The sequence below is a fragment of the Procambarus clarkii genome, chromosome 54 (assembly GCF_040958095.1).
Source record: "Procambarus clarkii isolate CNS0578487 chromosome 54, FALCON_Pclarkii_2.0, whole genome shotgun sequence".
NCBI classification, from domain to species: Eukaryota; Metazoa; Arthropoda; class Malacostraca; order Decapoda; family Cambaridae; genus Procambarus; species Procambarus clarkii.
In genome coordinates this window covers 14,070,966-14,078,033 of record NC_091203.1, presented here as the reverse complement: position 1 = coordinate 14,078,033, position 7,068 = coordinate 14,070,966, and positions in this window count along the sequence as shown.

The following is a 7,068-nucleotide window of genomic DNA, read 5'->3' as shown; positions in this document are numbered from 1 at the left end:
CGGCCGTCATGTGTGCTCTCGTTCAGCTTCTCCTGTTGAGACGCTAGAATCCGTTGCCCAGTACGTGGCTGCTGGGACACCTGTTTCTTTAAGTCAGAAGCGTAAACCTGGCTCCTCTCTTTCCTCCTCCCCGGCGGGTAAGAAGGTTTCGCTTTCTTCCTCGGCCCCTACTTCTGCCTCTCTCGCTCCTTTCCCTCCCACTTCGGTGGTTGCGCCCCCTGTTCCTCCTATGGAGGTTTCTTTAGCCCCCGCTTCCCTCTCGGTTGCTGTCTTTGCTGAGGTACGCTCCCCTCTTTCTACCCCTCTTCCTGCTGCTGTCCTTGACTGCTCCTCTCCGTTGTCTCCTCTTCCTCCTCCTCCTCCTCCTCCGGACCCCGCCCGCCCACCTCTGATCTGTTCTCCCGTTTCCTTCCCTCCGTCTTTGCTCAGTTTACCCATGCCCCCTAACCCTGACTTTGCTGACCCTGATCCCGACCCTGATATTCTTTAACGTGCTCTGTTGCTCTTTCGCCTTTGTTTCTTCCTTGTTCTCTGTTTTTGTCCTTTCTCTTCTCGCCGTTGTCCATTCTTCAATGGAACGTTCGAGGTTATTACGCCAATTTCCTCGAACTCCTACTTCTGATTTCGCGGTTTTCGCCCCTTTGTGTCTGCCTCCAGGAGCCGATGCTTGGTGCTCGTCCTGGTCGTTTTCGTGGCTATTCCTTTCTCTCCTCCCCCCCAGCCTTTGCTGGGGTTTCTAATTCTTCTGTTCTTTTGATTCGTGCTGATGTTCCCTTTGTTCCTTTACTTTTTCCTTCGCCTCTCCATTGTTCTGCTGCTCGTATCTTTGTGGGGAAATGGTACACAGTTTGTTCCATTTATCTCCCCCTGAGTGTCCCGCTTTCTCTTCCTGATTTGAAACACCTCCTAGACTCCTTGCCGGAGACTGTGCTCCTGCTGGGTGACTTCAATTGTCGTCATTCTCTTTGGGGTGACGTTCTGACGAATACCCGGGGTCGCCTTCTTGAGCCGTTTCTCCTCTTTTCTTCCCTGTCTCTTCTGAATTCTGGTGAGCCCACTCATTTGGACTCTCGGACTCGCACCCTTTCTTGTCTTGATCTTTCTCTCTGCTCTTCTTTTCTTTACTTAGATTTCACGTGACAGGTTGTTGATGACCTCCATGGAAGTGATCATTTCCCCATCCTTGTTTCCTTTTTCTCTTTTCGCCCTTCCCTCTCTTTCCCTAGGTGGCAGTTTGCTAAGGCGGACTGGATCCTATTTACCCCCAGTGCTACTCTCTCTGACCTCTCCCTTCGGCCTCTCTCTCGCGCTCTCCTCCTTTTTCATGACACTGTCTTCAACGCTGCCCTCCGCTCTATCCCTCGCTCTTCCTCTCGGGGTCCACGGAAGTGCGTTCCCTGGTGGAATGCGGACTGTGCTCGGGCTGTCTGCTGTAAGCGTGCAGCCTGGAAGAGGCACCGCTGTAGGCAGACGACCGATTCTTTTCTTTTCTTTCGGAAAACGAGTGCAGTGGCCCGTAGGGCCGTCCGTACGGCTAAACGTGAATGTTGGGCATCTTATGTCTCAACAATTACGTCCGAAACTCCTCTGGCCCAGATCTGGAATCGTATCCGCAAGATAGCGGGTAAATTCGTTCCCGATGTTTCACCGGTCCTTCACCTCCATGATACTCTTTTGGCAGACCAGTTGCAGTTCGCTTCCGTACTGGGTTCCCACTTTTCTTCTGTTAGCTCTGGTCTTCATCTTCCCCAATCTTTTCTTCTTCGTAAACCTGTCCTTAAGTCTCGTCCTTTAGATTTCTGCACTCGTCTTCAACTTCCTTATAATAATCACTTCTCTCTCTCTGAACTTCGTTCTACCCTGGCCCTCTGCGGTTCTACGGCGGCGGGCTCCGATGGTATTCATTATGAGATGCTTCGCCATCTCCCTCCGTGCACGTCTCAGTATTTACTGAGTCAGTATAATCGGATCTGGGAGTCGTCGTCAGTCCCTGAGGACTGGCTCGATGATGCCGTTGTCCTCCCTGTTCGCAAACCGGGGTTTCTGGGTACTTCCCCTAAGGACTTTCGCCCTATTGCTCTCACAAGTTGTGTCGGCAAACTCTTTGAACGTATGGTTAACGTTCGTCTGATGTGGTTCCTGGAACACCATCACCTCCTCTCCCCTTCTCAATTTGGTTTCCGCAAGTGCCGCAGCACGACAGATGTCCTGGTGAACTTGGAGGTCTATATTCGTACTGCTTTTGCTGCGAAGACCTCCGTTGTTGCCGTCCTTTTTGACCTGGAAAAGGCTTACGACACCACTTGGCGATATCATATTCTATCTCAACTTCATTCTTTTCGCCTTCGTGGTCATCTCCCTCTCTTTCTCCGCAGCTTCCTCTCCCGTCGTTCCTTTCGGGTGCGCTTTGGTACCGCGCTCTCTGCCTCTTTTCAGCAATACGAAGGTGTGCCCCAGGGTAGTGTTCTGAGCACTACTCTTTTTCTGGTTGCCCTCAATGGTCTTCTTTCCTCTCTTCCTTCTGGTGTCTTCTCCGCTCTCTATGTCGATGATCTTACCCTTTGCTGTCAGGGTGATGATTCGCCTCTCCTTCAGCGCCGGCTTCAACTTGCAATTGATGCCGTGTCGTCTTGGGCCACCGATCATGGCTTCAAGTTCTCTACTTCTAAGACTTGTGCCATGACTTTTACGCGGAAACTGGTTGTTCTGCGTCCCTCTTTGTCACTTTATGGTCATCCCCTTGAATACAAAGATTCCGTGAAGCTTTTGGGGTTATTCCTTGACACTCGTTTGTCTTGGTCTCCCCCATGTCTCTTACCTCCGTGTTGAGTGCTCTAAGGCCCTTACCCTCCTTCGGGTCTTGTCCCATACTTCTTGGGGGCAGATAGGCGCACTCTGCTTGCTTTACATTCCTCTCTTGTCCTGTCTAAGCTCGATTATGGTTGCCCTGTTTACTCGTCTGCTAATCCTTCTACTCTTCGCCGCCTTGATGCTTTGCACCATACTGGGTTGTGCCTCAGTTCTGGTGCCTTTCGTTCGACTCCCATCCTTAGCTTGTATGTTGACACTGGCTTCCTGTCTCTCCAGGACCGCCGTGATCGCTACTGTCTTCGCTATCTTGCGCGGTCCTTACAACATCCTTCCTCTCGCCTCTGTCGTGCTTTAACTTTTACCCCTCCTGCGGTTCCTGTTCCTCTTCACCACCTCCCTCTTTCTGTCCGGTTATCTTGCCTCCAAGATTCTCTTTCCGTTCGTATTTCTAATGTTTCTCCTCGTGTTGTTCCTTCTTTGCCCCCGTGGAGAGGCCCTCTTCCGCGGTTTTGTACTTCCTTGACCCGTATCACTAAAGCTTTTACCCCTCCTACGGTTCTAAAATGCCTTTTCCTTGAGCACTTTTCTTCTCACTCCCGCTCCATTTCTGTCTTCACCGATGGGTCTAAGTCGGCGGACGGTGTTGGCTACTCTGTTGTTTTTCCTGATCGCACTTATATGTATCGCTTACCTCCAGAGACTAGCATCTTTACAGCGGAACTTTATGCTATTCTCTATGCTCTTCGTCTCCTGCCTTCTCGTTGTCAGTCTTCCTTTGTAGTTGTTGTTAACTCTCGTAGTGCCCTGATGGCTCTCGGGTCCTTTAATCCGGTTCATCCAGTAGTTGTCGAGATCCAGCATTGGCTGTTTCTTGTTCACAGTAAATTTAAGTTGGTTGAGTTTTGTTGGGTTCCCAGCCATATTGATGTGTCTTTAAATGAGTGTGCGGATGCTGCCGCCAAGGAAGCTGTCCGCTTTTGTCGCATCTCTCGTAAAGGCATTCCGTATTCCGACTTTTACCCGGTTATCCATTCCTCAGTCCTTACCCGCTGGCAGGCTTCTTGGTTGTCTGTTACTGGTAACAACCTACGTACTCTTAAATGTTGTGTTTCCTCGTGGCCGTCCTCCTTCCACCGTAACCGGCGGTGGGAAACAGCTCTGGCGAGGTTGCGTATTGGCCATACTCGCTTAACCCATGGTCACTTGATGGTGCGCCACCCTGCTCCTTATTGTCCTAGTTGCATTGTCCCTCTTACGGTCGTGCATGTCCTTCTTGAATGTCCTGACTTCCAGGACGAGCGTGTTTCTTCCTTTCCGACCGTTCCTCGCGGTCACCTGTCCCTCAATAGAATTCTTGGTGACTCGGATTCTTTTGATATCGTTTGCCTTATGCGTTTTTGTTCTCGTATTGGCATCCTTGGTGATATTTAGCGCCTTCTGATTATTTTGCGCATTTGATGGTGCTACATAGCCTTCCCGGTTTGGTGCCTTCTTTTGATTATTACTTACTTACTTTCATTGTCAATCCCCCTTTCGTCACAAAACAGATCTCGATGGCCTGACGGTTCTTAAGGTGGCGTTTGTGGGGCGTATACTCACGACGCACCCCTAAGGGGCCCTGGCATGATCGGCGATAGCTTCCTGTTGGGTGTCCTGCCTCTAATTGCGGCTCCATGGTGGGTATGGGGGCACATTCGGGGATGAAATTCTCTCTTCGTATTTGTTGTTGAATATTTCTCTTGTACCCTCTCAGGCTCGTGGGGTGGGCGACCAAGCCCCCGAGTCAGACTGTATTGGAAGACTGGGCTCTGTAGCCCCCGCTGCGTTGGGTCCCAACCTTGCTCCTCCTTTGACCCCTCCTAACTTCTTCCCTCCTCTGTAGTTGGGTCGAGCCTCAAGCTCCCAGTGGTGACCACTTCGTCCCCTGGCACAGCTAAGTCTCATTGTGACTACTGCATCTTTTATCAGGCCTTGTTTGGTTCCGCTTTATGGCCCAAATACTTTGATCTCCTTTCTCTTCTCGTCGATGTCTATTCTTCAATGGAACGTTTGGGGTTATTACGCCAATTTCCTTGAACTCCAACTTCTGATTTCGCGCTTTTCTCCCCTTTGTGTCTGTCGCCAGGAGCCGATACTTAGTGCTCATCCTGAATAGTTTCGTGGCTATTCCTCTCTCTTCCCCCCCCCCTAGCTGTTGTTGGGGTTCCTAACTCTTCTGCTCTCTTGATTGGCTCTGATGTTCCCTTTGTCCCTGTACTTTTTCCTTCGCCTCTCCATTGTTCTGCTGCTCGTATCATTGTGGGGAAATGGTACACCATTTGTTCCATTTATCTCCCCCCTAGTATCCTGCTTTCTCTTCCTGATCTGAAACACCTGCTTTACTCCTTGCCGGAGCCTGTGCTCCTGCAGGGTGATTTCAATTGTCGTCATTCCCTTTGGGGTGATGCTCTGACGAACACCAGAGGTCGCTTTCTTGAGCCGTTTATCATCTTTTCTTCCCTGTCTCTTCTGAATTCTGGTGAGCCCACGCATTTGGACTCCCGGAATAGCACCCTTTCCTATTTTGATCTTTATCTTTGCTCGTCGTCTCTTTACTTAGATTTCACGTGGCAGGTTCTTGACCTCCATGGCAGTGACCATTTCCCCATCCTTGCTTCCTTTTTCTCTTTTCACTCTCCCCTCTCTTTCCCTAGGTGGCAGTTTGCTAAAGCGAACTGGAACCTATTTGCCCTCAGTGCTGCTCTCTCTGACCTCTCCCTCGCTCTCTTCTTCTTTTTCAAGACACTGTTTTCGAAGATGCCCTCCACTCTATTCCTCGATCTTCCTCTCGGGGTCCACAGAAGTGCGTTCCCTGGTGGAATGCAGACTGTGCTCGGGCTGTCCACTGTAAGCGTGCAGCCAGGAAGAGATACCGCCGTCGGCAGATGGCCGATTCTTTTGTTTTCTTTTGGAAGGCAAGTACGGTGGCCCGTAGGGCCATTCATACGGCTAAACGTGAATGTTGGGCATCTTATGTCTCTACCTTTACGTCCGAAACTCCTCTGCCACAGATCTGGAAGCGTATCCGCAAGATAGCGGATAAGTTCGTTCCCGATATTTCACCGGTCCTTCACCTCCGTGGTACTCATGTGGCGGACCCGTTGCAGGTCGCTTCCGAAATGGGTTCCCATTTTTCTTCTATTAGCTCTGGTCTTCATCTTCCCCAATCTTTCCTTCTTCATAAACCTGTCCTTGAATCTCGTCTTTTAGATTTCTGCACTCGTCTTCGACTTCCCTATAACGATCCCTTCTCTCTCTCTGAACTTCGTTCTGCCCTGCCCCTCTGCAGTTCTACGGCGGCGGACTACGATGGCATTCAATATGAGATGCTTCGCCATCTCCCTCCGTGCACGTCTCAGTATTTACTGAGTCTATAATTGGATCTGGGATCGTCGTCAGTTCCTGAGGACTGGCTCGATGCCATTGTCCTCCCTGTTCGCACACCAGGGTCTCTGGGAACATCCCCTAAGGACTTTTGCCCTATTGCCCTCACAAGTTTTGTCTGCAAACTCTTTGAACGTATGGTTATCGTTCGTCTGATGAAGTTCCTGGAACACCATTATCTCCTCTCCCCTTCTCAATTTGGTTTCCACGAGTGCCGCAGCACAGCAGATGTCCTGGTGAACTTGGAGGTCTATATTCGTACTGCTTTTGCGGCGAAGACCTCCGTTGTTGCCGTCTTTTTTAAACTGGAAAAGGCTTACGACACTTGCGATATCATATTCTATCCCAGCTTCTTTCTTTTGTCCTTCGTGGTCATCTCCCTCTCTTTCTCCGCAGCTTCCTCTCTCGTTGTTCCTTTCGGGTGTGGCTTGGTACCGCTCTCTCTGCCTCTTTTCAGCAATACTAAGGTGTGCCCCAGGGTAGTGTTCTGAACACTACTCTTTTTTTCTGGTTGCCCTCAATGGTCTTCTTTCCTCTCTTCCTTCAGGCATTTTCTCCACTCTCTATGTCAATGATCTTATCCTTTGCTGTCTTGGGGAGCTGATAGGCGCTCTCTGCCTTGTTTACATTCCTCTCTCGTCCTGTCTAAGCTCGAGTATGGTGGCCCTGCTTACTCGTCTGCTTCTCTCCTTCTACTCTTCGCCGTCTTGATGCTTTGCACCATACTGGGTTGCGCCTCAGTTCTGGTGCCCTTCGTTCGATTCCCGTCCTCAGCTTGTATGTTGACACTGGCTTGCTATCTCTGCAGGACCGCCGTGATCGCTACTGTCTTCG